Below are 14,954 nucleotides of genomic sequence, written 5' to 3' on the forward strand. Positions count from 1 at the left end.
ACAACTGTGTTCACTGCAAGGATTGTAAAAGATATAGCCAGATAAAATGTTCCTTAGAGAAAACATCAGAATGTTTTTTATCAGTTGTAATAAGTGTTTACAAGATTGTAAACAGATTGAGTTTTTTAAATTATTGTAAGCCAAGATAAAAGTGTTACATTATATTTATTTTTCACCAGGACTCTAAAATATTAAGCATAACTGACATGAAACTCAGAAAAGAAATTAGAGATACTTTAATCATTCATAATTTTCATAGTTCATAATTTAATAACATACCAAAATGTTTATTATTTTAAAGGGTTGGGTTGGTTTTTTTGTGCCAAACCTAGAAAAACATCCTTCTTATAAAATCTGTCTACATTTATCTCTCCTGTATAATTTAACTAATTTATTTATTATTAAAGATACTTGTGCACATACACATTTCTTGCAGGATGTGTGTTTCATGATGCAGGAAACAATCTTCATCATTGGGATTATTTGATTAGCTATTTTGAGGCATATATGAATAACTTGTAAATTATGTACAGTAATTCCCAATTAGTACTTCCCAATTACAATCTATATTGACCCTAAAGAATTATCTTCTCAATAATAGGGATGGAGTAATCTGAAGTTTTGTATGCACCACGTACTGGAACTATGAACCAATACACCTGATGATCCAACTATTTCCGCACTGGCCTAGCCTACTCAAATTATCCAACCTCTGATGCAATATCCCTCGGAAGTTTAAAAAACAGGATTTTGTCTTTATTTCCATTTTTGGACAAGAGGTAGTATGTAATCTACAGCACTAAGGCAAATGTACCCAACCATCTGGTCCCATGAGGTGGATGAGTGGCACAGGGTCAGACTGGAGGTGTGATCCTCAGTGGGGAACCCTTTTCACTATTGCCTCAGTTCCTCTTAATACCCCAAGATTGACCCCCACCTGTATGGAGAATGCTGTGGCATGTCAGTTTAGGGACGATATTGTTTCTTCCATATAAAATGGAAGAGTCCTAGAGGGAACCAGTATGTTCCAATTAAAATATGTTTCAAGGCCATGCTATTTAAAGTTCTCTGGTCTAGTGTATAACGTTTCCTCTAATCACATTCTTGTAAATAGATTACCTCTCACTCAAACAGTGCCCCCTGCATCATATTTGCAGCCTGGAGCTCATCAAAATCATCATAAAAGATTTAACCCTTCCATAAATCATTCAGAATTTATCAGTCTCACAGAGAGATAAGAACCATTGACCAAGGAGCTCGCCATCCAAAAATTAATTTTTTCAGAAGTTTGCTTTGTGTCCCATGGACAGTAACAAAAGAAAGAAAGAAAAGAAAAGAAAGAGTCTGTGCACCAGAGAAAAAAGGATGCTTGCTTAAGAAATCAAAATAAAATTAATGGAAAGGCAGCTTTACCAACATTGCTCATTGTTATCATCCAATATATTTTTGAAGATAAATAGCAAGAATTTATTGGTAGGAGAGAGAGAGAAAGAAAAACAAAAAAACCCCTCAGAAACAGATTAAAAGGAGGTTGGACACAGCAATGCACAAAAAACAAAAACAGTGGGATGCAATTACTGAAGGCACACTGAAGGTTAAAAGACAGTATGATAACTAAAATTGGCAGATGGGAACACGCTTAGCTTCATTACAGGGAAAATGTAGTTAACTATGATGGCTTTGCTTGTCCAGCTAAATTCATCGGCAAACCACGTACTGAAATATTAATCTGACAACTCAACATGGGGGAATGAGTCCAACAAGCTGACCTCTGGCATTCAATAACCCAGTCAAGATCCAGCGGTGACACAGAAGACCCTCAGGTGCCAAACTCTCACGACTCGCTTACCACCTGCTAAAGAGAAGATAAGGCTTGTCCATGGCATGTGCTGAATCCTGAACCACAATTTTCTGTCTGCTTCTGTGTTGTGGAAACAATATTCTGAGAAAAACAATGAGGAGCCATCTTTGATGGCACAGAGTGAAAAGCCAGGTTCAGAGAAAGTTCCCACAGTTTAAAGGAAAAGAAAGTATTTAGCAGATGATTAAAACCTGGACATTGTAAAGAAGACAGATACTAATCCTAGACAGCTACAGCTCTTGGAAAGTAGAAATGCTTCTGTTAAGGGATATGATGAAATGTGGTAAAATGTGGCAATGCTTCGATAGCGTCCATGCCTGGTGGGAGTGCGAATGGCTCTATTACGGGGGGCGGGGAGGAGGCAAAATGCAGCTCCCAGGCCGGATGTCGCCCGTCGGCCATTCCATCTGGCCTGCGGGGCCCCTAAAAAATTTAGAAAATTAACAGTCATCTGCCCCTGGTTGCCTGTCATGTGGCCCTCAGTGGCTTGCCAAAACTCAGTAAGCAGCCCTCCACCCAAAATAATTGCCCACCCCTGCTCTACTAGTACCTCCTCAGTGAGAGCTTTGGGTGCCTAAAGACATGCTTATTCACGTTCATGTTAGAACGCTTCAGCATCATCACACCATCACGTGTATGGTTGCTAGCATCACTTCACCATCATATAAAGCCCCCACACATTTCAAGATGTCTGTGAGGGCGCTTTAGCTAAACCTCTTTGAATGAGCTTTAGATGAAGTGTCTGCAGCCATTTTGAAACACACAGAGGCTTAATACACATGATGGTGAACTGTTTTAATTAGAGTGGCTGTCCAGAAACCACTCTAATTAAAATGCACCCACACTCCCAAGCACGTGTATAGGCAGGCAGCTTTTGTGACTTATTTGCAGTCAGATCTAGGTGTAACCATGTAGCAAAAGAGGGCTTTTGTTTCTCTTTACCTGCTGGCCTCCATTTTGTATGAAGAAAGCTAGGTTTTCCACATCGCCATACCTCCTGCAAGTGGTTCCTCAGAAACCAGCTTTTTCCTGGTGGAAATGACTGATGGCATTTGCTTTGTCACATAGCAAAACTTGTTTTACAAATGGTTCATTGTTCATGTCTAAATAGATTTTTTAAACTTTGCACACCATCTTGACCCTGAGTATTTCTCCTTCTCAGGAAAAAGGGAATTGGCAAAGTACTCAACATTTTTATGCACTTTAGTAAATAAGTTCCATAGTGCAGGATAGTTTCTTCTTGTTTTCAAAGTACATTGGTATTTCCCTTAGCATACTTTCATTTAATTGTCAATTATTCTTACTGTTCAATTTTTCCAGCTCCTTTGTCACATTATCAGTCATATTTCAACAATAAATATTTGCAACACCACCGTTTCTATTGATAGGCCTTATTTATCTTAATAATGGAAAACCCTATTGGATCTAGTAAATGCATTGCATGCTGAACCAAGAGGAGATAAAACTAACAGCATGAGCACTTCATATCATTGCCAGTCGATGGTTATTGCTTTATGTGGAGACACCCTGCTGCTTAGCCAGTTCCCTGCTCTGTCAGTGCCTATGCAGCTGAATTGAGGAAGATGACAGCATGAATTAGTCAGAAGAAAATGAGCACTGCTCTGTGATTTGGTCTAGGGAAATGGTTGAAACTAGAATTTCATCTATTATACACCACAGCTAGTCATCGAATGCTTTGTGTGGATGAAAGTAGCTGTCAGAAGGATGTGACCTGGAGGTAGTTGCAGCCTGACTGGTCATAATAGGGAGACAGAGATGAAATGTCCTCAATCTGGATACCATACTTTGATCTCACTCTTGTCTTCATGCATACTTCAGTGCTGTCCCTTATGCCTGGTTCGTTCCCAATCTCTGGCACACAAAATAGCTGTGCTTTCCCATTCATTGTTATCCAGAAAGCTCACAGCGCTCAGCAAAATATGCAGAAGTAATTCCCAAATTAGACCCACGATTGGATTAGAGATGCTAAGCCCCGCTAGTGCATTCAATACTGCAAGAGTGCAAAAGGCAGGTAAAGATCCTGCAACCCGAGATAACGCACAATAGTTCAGACACAAAAAGCAGTACAAAAAATGCAGGTTGACAAGGAGAAAAAAATGTCATATTCTAAGAGGCAGCCACAACCTAGGCACATTCAGATCTCCTGAAACCATATGCAAATCTAATTACTTGAGGGGCATATTTCTTTTCACCTCTAAACTTAGAAAACAGCCTGTTCCTGACATCTGCCATTATTTTGCTGCTAATTCAGATATCATCCATGTTATCTCACTGACACAGGTTGAGATACGGCAAAGACACTAGAGGCTATTGAGTTGCTGTGACAAGGTGAAAGAATCAGCTGAAGAAGAGAAAGCTGGTGACAGTAGATTTTGCTTTCAAGTTTCTTACTTTATGTTATTAAGTAACTGTCTTCCGGAAAGAGGTATTGGCACAGCCACGTTGCACCATTTGGCCACAAAACGTTTCCCCACAATCATTGGGTTAGAACCCAGATCTACCTGCTTCAGAAGTCCACAAGACTAAAGGAGGTGTTCACCATATGTTCACCGTAGAAAGCCTCTGGCAAACAGCTGAGCAGCTGGTAAGCTTGTGATCTGTTTAGCTAATTCTTTACAATACCTCTTGCAATGCTTTCAGTTCTTTCAATGGAGTAGTGTTTTCATCACACTTCCCACTCACCCCCACTTACCAGAAGACCTAGCTAGGATAAATGACTTAGTTGTAATTCAATAACTACACTGGAGTGGGCTCGCAAACTAAAACACCAGCTCCAATTACGATTATTTCTATACACACCTTTTCCCAAAAAAAACAGACCCCCCAAAATTGGGGTGCATGTAGTAAACAGAGAAGCTAATCTTCTGCCCAGAATAGAAGTGCCGTGGTTTGCTTCCTGCTCTGCAGTGTAGCAGCTGTGGTGTTACTGTTCGGGCAACTGAGGGAGCCAATTGACTTAATGCCTCATTCTTCACTCTACAGCGGTTAATGACTGACTGGCGCCAGCACCCTGAGGGACAGCCAGCACAAGTTTGTTGCGGGTAGGTCTTGCTTGACCAATCTCATTTCCTTCTACGACCAGGTGACCTATCACCTGGACAAGGGAGAAGAGATTAATGTCATGCATCTTGACTTCAAAAAAGCGTTTGATCTGGTATCCCATGATGACCTCTTGGTGAAACTGACCAATTGTGTCCTTGGGTCCACCGCGATCCATTGGTTGGGAAATTGGCTCTGTAGTCAGACCCAGAGGGTAGTAATTGATGGCAGTCACTCATCATGGTGTCCTGTGACCAGTGGGGTCCCCCAAGACTCTGTCCTTGGACCCATATGGTTCAACATCTTCATTAATGATGTGGACACTGGAGTCAGAAGCGGACTGGCCAAGTTCGCCAATGACCTCAAACTTTGAGGCAAAGCATCCACACCACAAGACAGCGGGTGATCCAGGCTGACTTGGACAGGCTCAGCAAATGGGTGGACGAGAACCTGATGGTGTCTAATACCGAAAAATGCAAGGTTCTCCACCTTGGGAGGAAAAACCTGCAGCATCCTTATAGGCTCGGCAGTGCTACACTGGCTAGCACTACGGAAGAAAGAGAGTTGGGGGTCATCATTGACAACAAGATGAACATGAGCCTGCAATGCGATGCTGCGGCTAGTAAAGCGACCAAAACGCTGGCGTGCATCCATAGATGCTTCTCAAGCAAATCCTGGGACGTCATTCTCCCCTTGTACTTGGCCTTGGTGAGGCCGCAGCTGGAGTCCTGCGTCCAGTTTTGGGCTCCATAATTCAAAAAGGATGTGGAGAAGCTTGAGAGAGTCCAGCGAAGAGCCACACACATGATCAGAGGTCAGAAAAGCAGACCTTACGATGACAGGCTGAGAGCCATGGGGCTCTTTAGTCTGGAAAAGCGCAGGCTCAGGGGTGATCTGATGGCTACCTATAAGTTTATCAGGGGTGACCACCAGGATCTGGGGGAACGTCTGTTCACCAGAGCACCCCAAGGGATGACGAGGTCGAACAGTCACAAACTCCTGCAAGACCGTTTCAGGCTGGACAGAAGGAAGAATTTCTTTACTGTCCGAGCCCCCAAGGTCTGGAACAGTCTGCCAGCGGAGGTGGTTCAAGCACCTACATTGAACACCTTCAAGAGCAAAATGGATGCTTATCTTGCTGGGATCCTATGACCCCAGCTGACTTCCTGCCCTTCGGGTGGGGGGCTGGACTTGATGATCTTCTGAGGTCCCTTCCAGCCCTAATGTCTATGAAAGCTACGAAACATCTTTTACAATTGTCTTGATGTTCCACTAATCAAACTAACCTTTCTTAGGGCAATTTCACTGTCTGCTAGCTGTTTCTTATTTATTTCATAGGTCTTTAGCTCAGAGCTCGCTTTAGCTTTTTTTTAAATCATAGATTGGCCTGTGGAGCCCAGTCTTCAGCAGCAGCTAGGGATTCAGCTTTAGTTATGAAGAAAAGGGAGGCTGAGTCATCTGAAGATTGGGCTCTGTCTCTCGTCTACGCACGCATAGCTCTGGAAAAAATGCTTTTTCTTTATTCTGCCCTTCAAAAACAAGGTATAGATTATATTTGGGGGTGCATCCCCATTGGACCCAGTGACTTTCACTGCACAAAGGTTTTTGCATATCTGGTCTGGTTAAAACATGCCAGTTTCTACAGTCAATAGCACACAACAGTATGATGTGACCACTGGGAAGAGCCTGAGAGCAGACATGGAGCTTATGCTCAGGACCCTTCTATGCTACCAAAATGCCAGGCTTGGAAATCCAAGAAGCAGGATAGAAAGGATGAGGCTCAACTGGGAGGCAGTAGAGGCATGGCCGCTGAAGTTAATGCCAAAAACCCCAATTGCTGAAACAGGCTTAGACTGCATCCCAGGATCTGACTCATTGCTTTAGGGGACAGGAAGATTAGTTCCAAAACTTCTTCCCTCCTTTTCCTCCTGTACTCCAGACACAGACTGATAAAATCTCATAGCCAGACAAAATTAACTCAGGTAGCATCTCCTGCAGGCATGTCAGACAGAATGAAATATTCAGATGGAGTCAGTCACTCTCTTGCCCTACTGCAACAGTTGCAAATATGAAAAATGAAAGGATACGGCACAAAAGGAAAAGAGCATAAAACAGCTCTTTTTAAATATAGGCCCAAATTCTTAAGTGATGCAAATCAGAAAATCTCTATGGATTTAATTAGCACTACATTGATTCAAACTACTTGAAGAAAAAGATCTCACCAGCTGTTTCTTTTTCAGAACTATTTCTTCCCTCTCTCAGGTCAACAGGGAAACAATGACCTTTTGGCCTTTAAAGGACATTGCCCAACCCTTAAAATTCATTCCGCTAGGACCTAGGACTCTAATACACTCAGTTTCCAGCAATTTCACACAAGCAAGTTTCACTCAATTTCCCTTTTGTCAAGAGGAATTAGATTTAATCATTCGGTTCCTCTCAAGTTGTGCTCTTCAAAAAACATTTCAAATTTTTAAACACATGCCAGCATCCAGAGGCTTAGGGCTTGTCACTATTTCATACAAAATTTCCTCGGAATCACCAGACAGCTAAATCAGCTCTTCCTTGCCCGGGTGCGGAGGGCTATCATGCTGAAGGTTTGACACATCCATTTGACTGCAAAATGTGCTGTTTATTTGTTTCTTTCTAAAGTAAAACACCAACGAACGCAACTTGCAACTTCTTCATTAGAAATTATGAAACATCCCCATGGCACGGGAGATTATTTACTCAATCGGGACATGTTTTGTTTTGTTTTTTAAGACTGCTGACAAAATAAACCTCTGCTTCTGAACCGTGTGGCACGGCTTGCATAAAACACTGCAAAGGAAGAGCAAGCTAAGAATATCTATAAATCATCCAGGTTTGGAACCATTTGCTAGCTTATAGTCTCCAAATGTATTTTTAGGTTGAATGCCTGCTTTGGGAACCTTTCTGAATAATGAAATGCACAGTCTTTGCCAGAGATAGAGCACAGTTGCTAACAGATCTCTTCTGGGGTATTGAGGCAACACTGTACAACACAGTAAATCCTGCAGAGACTTCCACATGTGCTAACTTTATAAGCAGAGTAGATGCACCAAGGGCAGGTTATGTCTACGCAGCACAATACAGAGATACATAAACTGGCAGTGAATGAGCTAGCCTGGATACCGGGAGCACCATACAGCCACATTAGTCTGAGCAGAGCACCATACTAATGAGGCCCTGGAGAGCACTGTGCTAATACCTTTCTACTGCTTTCAGGACCTATGCTAGCTCAAGCATTTTTGAATGGCAATGCATTGTACCATGTGAACATCTCTCAGTGGGACAACCCCTAGCACTTACCGACTTAATACATTAAATCTTCAGAATCAGAGCCCATTTACCCGGCCATACGATGTGATGGGATAAACAAGCATGATGAATTTCTCTCCCTCTCTTGGCCTGCAACTCTTTTCTACTTTTTGCATCTGTTCTTAAGTCACTTTATTCACAAGCAGCAAACTTCAGAAACTTGCAAATAAAGTCGCACAGGGAGCAAAACTTTAAACAAACGGCAGCACAAGAACAATGCACCTGAAAGGAAAATACACGAAAAGAATTCAGAAGTCTTGAAAGGTTCAGTCAAGGCTGTCTAGACTATATAGCACAGATTGCCATTAACTTACTGCTCAGACGGTTGAAAAATATCTGAAAGTCTAGAAACTTATAGAAACAACACAAGCCATATTTCTATGATTGGTTTAATGCTTACAGATCAGATTTTAGGTGGTGTAAAACCAATAAAGTCTATTTCCACCAGATGATCATCTGGCCCTAATGTTTCTCTTTTTCAGTTCCCTCAGTCTCCTGCTGCTTTCATTCACACAGGACCAGTCGATAAGCAAGAAAGCCTTCAGGGGTACATTTTCAAAGCATTGATTGAATATGCACACTGATATCTGTAGGTGCGTAACTCTTCTGTGAACCCGGGAATGATGCCTCCTTTTCAAAGCCCTATGGACACACGCTGGCAAACAGAAAATTTGGTGGGGGTGGAGCAGGGTGGGGACAGGGGAGATGGGAAATACATGCTTGGTTTGGGTGCTTACTTGTACACAGATGCACAGATGCACACATATATGCATGCGCATACACAAACGCGCAGACGCTGGGCTCATCTGCACATTCATTAATGTGCCGTTGTTAGTGCACATTAAAGTTTAGTAGCTGTAATAAGTTTAGTACCTGCAGCCAGTGCACGGTTTATTAGTGACGCTAATGCGCACTAGACTAATTCTAGTCTTAGCACATTAGCACAGCTTTTGCCGTGACATGCTAATGCGCAGTTGAATTAGCCTACTGTGCAATTAGTGCCTCATGTAGATGTGCCCGCTCTTCTGGGAAGTCACAACTTTACACAGGAACACTTTATTGTCCATTCATGAGCCCATAGCCTCCTCGGCCCGCTGCAGTAGGATTGTAGCTCACATACAGCTTTGCTCAGTATCTACACATGCAAAAAAAGTGGAGAACCTGGAGTTGAAATAGGGAAGACCTGATCCTGGAGTTGAAACAGGGAAGGCCTGTGTACCTGGGAGGGAGGGAAATAAGGGCTGAATCTTCTTTTCTGTTCCATTTTAAAAATAAAGCATTGTTTAGTGACCCTTTCCTAGGTGACTAAGTGAAGTTTTCCCAAGCCCTCGCATTTGCTGCTCTGTGAGATGTAGATAACGGGAGCCCTGTCATTTTCCCAGCCTACTCCATACAATTTACCATGTAATATGGTAAAACAAGCATAATTCCATGAGAAAAGTGTGTGGGCCATGCAAGAGTGCTATTTTCTGTGCTGAAAAACAACACTTAAGAGCCTGACGCAAAGTCCAGCGAAGGCAACAGCCACGGTAGTCTAGTTAAGGGGAGATTCAAACCTGCCCCATCCTACGGGGAGCAGAGGTAGACATTACATTTCAGAAAGGTGTCATATGGCCACACAGCTCGGTGCTGAATACAGAATGGGAGAGGTGAGTGTTCAGTCCCTTTAAAAAACTAAGGGCACCTTTATTCAGGGCCTAATGATGGGTCTGGATGACTAACATCAGGCATCCCAGTTGGAAAAGTTGGCCACATTTAAACTAAGCACCACATGTATCCTCCTTTCAGACCATTTACAAAGGATTCCCTGACACCGGACTCTTCCCCATTCGCAGCCCCTCCAGAAAGCCGGTGCGGCTGTTTGGGAGCTGAGGTTAGTATCGGGAATGCACGAAAAACAAACTGTAAGATAATGTTGCCTGTTTGGCTTCTGTACAAAACCTGCCGTCTCTTCAATGCCAAAAATTATTTCCAACCTCAGAGGAAAGGCTTTTTTGAGACGGCGTGATCACACTGGTACTACTTTTGGACAGCTGATATGCATTTTCATCAAGGAACTATTTAAAAGGCTTTGTGTCTCTTTCTATATCGAAGGGATGTGACCTTTGATGACAAGTAACTGTAATTACATTTGTTAACCTGACTTCAGAGCTAAACAAAGGAGATATTTATGATAAATTCTCCACTGCCAAACAAACCATACAATATGTCATTAGCAAAAGCAAAACTGGAACTACTTAAACAGTACAAACTCTTTGGAAAGAGTGCTGAGCTTTCCAAATCACAGCAGCTTGCATCTTTTGTACCGTGCATCAGTAATTTGTGGGCCTGGTGTTTTCCCTGGCAGCTGCCACATGGACAGAGCAACACGTGGAAGGTGCAGGATGGAGCGAGGTTGGAGGAATGAGCTTCTTCTACCAGAACTCAACTTCCCAAAAGCAGAGACAAAGTCCCCCGACGCAGAAAAGGCGGCAATGCCTTTCTGCAGCTGAGGAACTCCAGCCGCTGAAATCTAGGAACGGTTTCCCCGAGGGATTCTTCAACGCCAGCTTCCAAAAGAGCCACTGGTATAAACAGAGGCAAAACACACGATGTCTCGAATTACGAGCTCTCCCACCCCCAGCCCCCCCTGATACTTTTTATGGGGGCAACAGCTGTGGACACTTTGGAGCGGTCAGCTCCCTATGCTCATTTTACGGCCATGATGGTTTTGGACTGAGACTTCAAATGAACGGGCACCTGATTCTGTTTCGAAGCAGCAGAAAGAATCTGGGACAGGGACCGAGACATACTGTGAGCAGGGCCCTCATTCTTATTAATTTATGTAGGTAAAATAAAGGAATAACAAGAGGCAGCGAATTCTTAAAAACAGATACAAGAGTGAGGCCTGGCTGGCCCCCTTACGCAGTGCTTAGCTTTCTTTATTCTCTCCTTTTCCAGCTCTCCATAAACTGTAAGCTCCTCTCGGCAAGGATTGCCCTGAATATCTGCAAAGCACAAGTACGCTGGGGCCAAAAACAAATATTAATGTTATTGATATTGGTCCTAATAACCATCCAAAGATTGTATTATTACTGGGATATTATATGCAAGTTCTCTCACTAGAAAGTCTGCTCTGGCTTTCTCAAAGTCCTACGCAACACGTTCCTTCGAAAAAGGGGTTTTTCAGTATGTTCTGAGAAAGGGAAAAAAGATTAAAGGGCTCTTTTCAGGGACGAGAACTGCATTATTTCAGAAAGCGATTATATACTGAACGATGCGTTTCTGCTAGAGGGAAAACTTTGCTGGCGCATGGGAGGCAGAGAAGCAAGACGTTTAGGCAAGTGAGCCCTTCGTTGAAAAATATGAGTTTTGTGGGGAGTGGACAGGAAATCCGGGGAAAGAATGGAAAATATTTAATAATTGCAACACATTTTAACTGAAACGTTACACTTTAGACATGGGGTGTTTACTTTCTACATTTCCAAATGCAGCTCTGACTCTGCGTTTCAGGCTGACCAACAAAGACCTGATTTCCTGTTTTCTTCATTTTGTCTTCTATTTTGCTTCTATTCAACCTGCAGTTTTCTTCTGATTTTTTTCAGCTGGGCTACTGCAGACAGAAATACAGGATTTGCTTACCTCTAGTCCAGAAAAGCAAAAGGTAATGACTGGTGTTTCCCGAACAGGATTCCCCCTCCCTTCATTGATTCCCTTATTTTGGAGGGCAGAAATTCCACACTCGCAGACACCGTTAACTAGCTTTCATCCAAAAGCTACACATTTACATGCCAAGATAACATTCCAGATATTCTGGCCTACACTGTAAGCTCCCAGGTGTCGCACACATGCAGCTTCTCCTTAGCCTCACCATCTGGGGATTTACGAATCCTGGTCAGAATATGATCTCTGCTTTCTTAAAAAAATACTTAGCTCATGCATAATCCAAACACTAAACATGCTTTCTCACTATCAGCAGATTTTCTGGGGGAAAGGGCAGAAAGTACATAACTTAGCCAGAAGGAAGAAGCGAGCAAAGGGGCAAAGGTGAGAAGAGAGTCTTTATTTACTTGCTTTGCCATTTGATTATTTTATATTGTTCTCACTTTGCTGTTTTTCACCCAGACAGAGAATACAGTCCTCACGAAAGGTGCTGGAGCATTCGCGCTCCACAGAACAGGAACCTCGCGACCTCCCCCACGTGCTGCCTCCACTACCGCTACCCTCGACACTTCCCCTAGACGGGGACATCTCTCCGAGTTCCCCTGCCTGCTGAATGTCTGGGCAGCAGTCTCCACAAAAAAGGACAAGTCTCCTGTTGCCCTGTTTAGGATTTCTACGTTGCTTGTGCAACTCAATTATGAGCGTGCTGCAGGTGCCCCTTTGTGCCAATTCAGTGAAGATCCACATTATTACAGCCCCCAGCTACTACGCCAACGGTTCTTCGCGTCAAGCTGCAGGAGCACATTTTGGTCTAGCGGTCCCCGGTTCGGTTCCCCTTGTGTCAGCACAAAAGGCAGTCATCACACCTGAAGCCAACGGTATCAGCGCTGTCGAAAGAAAGGGAAGGCATAGAGACAAACCTAAGAAATTGAGCAATCACTCCACGGGTGTGATTTCAGAAAGCCAAGAACACCATAACGTGATGGTCATTGTCTAGGACTTTCTAACACATAATAGTTTCCAATCCATTATTAGGAGCAGTGTAGAAAAAGCATGGCGAATCACTGGGAATGTTCCTGCCCTGTTGTCCAGTGCTGGTCTCATTATGGATAACATCACCGTGGTAAAATGCTAGTCCCTTGTCTCAACAAGATTTACTGCTGCGGTGTTGGCTCAGGAGCAGTGCAAGGGGATGACAAAATTAAGAGAAAGGCTGCAGAAACAGAGCAGGCGGCTGAGTCAGGCAGTCACAGCTGGGGAAGCGGCAGTGGAGAAGCAAGGGCAGTCCATGGTCATTACGAGTTCCCTGTAGTTCTCCAGTTTTCGTGCTTGGAGAATATGAGCCCATTAATTCGGAGTCTGCTGAGAGCCATGAATGAGCCACACACTATATGTTGCTGATAAAGCATAGGAAAGCCTCTGCCTGGGATAAACCGTTCTTCTTCAGCCTTGCACTGAAACAGAAGAGTTCCTGGCACAGAAGAGTTCCAGGATGCATTTTTAAAAGGGGCATCGTTTTCACAGTGCAGCTCTGACCTTCCAAATTTCAACATGTTTCTCTAATTAAGCTCTTCATCCCTCTGATTCAAACAGCTGTTGACAGCTTTTGCAAATGGATTTGTCCCCCAAAGACGTTCACAGCTCTGCCAGATACTTAAGGGAAGAACAGGATTTTCATTCTGCACAACTGTGCCTTTTCTTCTCTCCAGTTTTGTACTATACCTTGATTTCTCATTTGACTAGATAATGGAAAATGTGGCAACTATGATATCTTACCTTTCAGTCTTTTCTTGATATAGATTAGATAATGCGATAGAGCCAGGCAGATATTTACCACTGAATACCCAACAGTATATATAGTCAGTGCTGATACTGTCTGCAAGTTGTTCTTGCCAAGGATCCGGATTTTCCGTTTGCCATGGTAAAATGCTGGAAAAAAGTGGATTTTCTTCTTTAAAGGAGAAAAAAGCCAGAAACCATGGGTTTCCTCTTACAGACTGTCAGAGTTCCAGCCTACAAGGGGCTGCTTGGTGCTGGGGGGTGTGGGATGCAGGGGGGGGGCATGTGCATGTGTGCACATGCACATATGCACATGGCAGCCAGGCAGCAGTGGAAACCAGCTCCCACACCTTCCTCCAGGCAAGTCTCTGGGGGTGGGGCAAAACCAATGTGTCAGAGGGCGCAGAAGAGCACAGGGGACATGTTAGGGGGGCTGAAGGACATGCCCCCCCCAGATTTTTGTGCCCACAGTGGGATGTGCAGGGCTGCATCCAGACAGGAACAGCTCTGGATGCCACACTGCAATGGCCACCAAAGTGAGGTGCCCCCTGCCCATCTGGCAGCAGTGGGGGGTGCAGCTTCATGCCATTGCCGTGCCTCACCTTGACAGCCATGGCGATGTGGCGCTCCCTCCCTTTGGTGCCAGGTCCTGCCCACTGGGCCTGCCCAGAGCTGGTTTGGCCTGGCTGCAGCCCCACATCCCCCTGTGGGTGCAGAAGTTTGGGGGAGCACATGCCCCCCACCCCCAATACACTGCCTGTGCCCTCCCCACCCCATTGCCTGTGCCCCCTGCCTTCCCCAATGCATTGCCTGTGCCCACACACAGCAAATTCCCCATATACCCACCCCCTTCCTCACACACTGGGGTGTTTGGGGCAGGAGTGGGGGGCACCCAATTGCCTCTGTGCCCTGTGAACAGGCTCAATGGCAGACACTGATGTTTACTATTGTATAAATGGTGCCAGCTAACAGGGACCTTCTGCATTTTCATTTTAGTGAGAAATTACCACCTGCTAGTCAAATATGCGAATCCTTCAGTAAACTGCAAATTAATCATCACAACTGCAACAGGGCTGCTAATTTGTGCTCACTAAATACTGTTAAAACTACCTCTTGATAAATCAATGTACCATTGATGTTTTCATTTTAACATCGATACCATATTTTAATGGCTATTAGAGTCTCATGTCTAGACACTGTTTAATACAAGGTAACGAGAGCAGAAGAGATGAGTCTTCTCACAGTGGAATCTTTATTAGTTCCCATATTCCTCAAA

This window comes from Crocodylus siamensis, chromosome 8, assembly GCF_052110815.1.
Source record: "Crocodylus siamensis isolate JL-2025a chromosome 8, ASM5211081v1, whole genome shotgun sequence".
Classification (NCBI taxonomy): domain Eukaryota; kingdom Metazoa; phylum Chordata; order Crocodylia; family Crocodylidae; genus Crocodylus; species Crocodylus siamensis.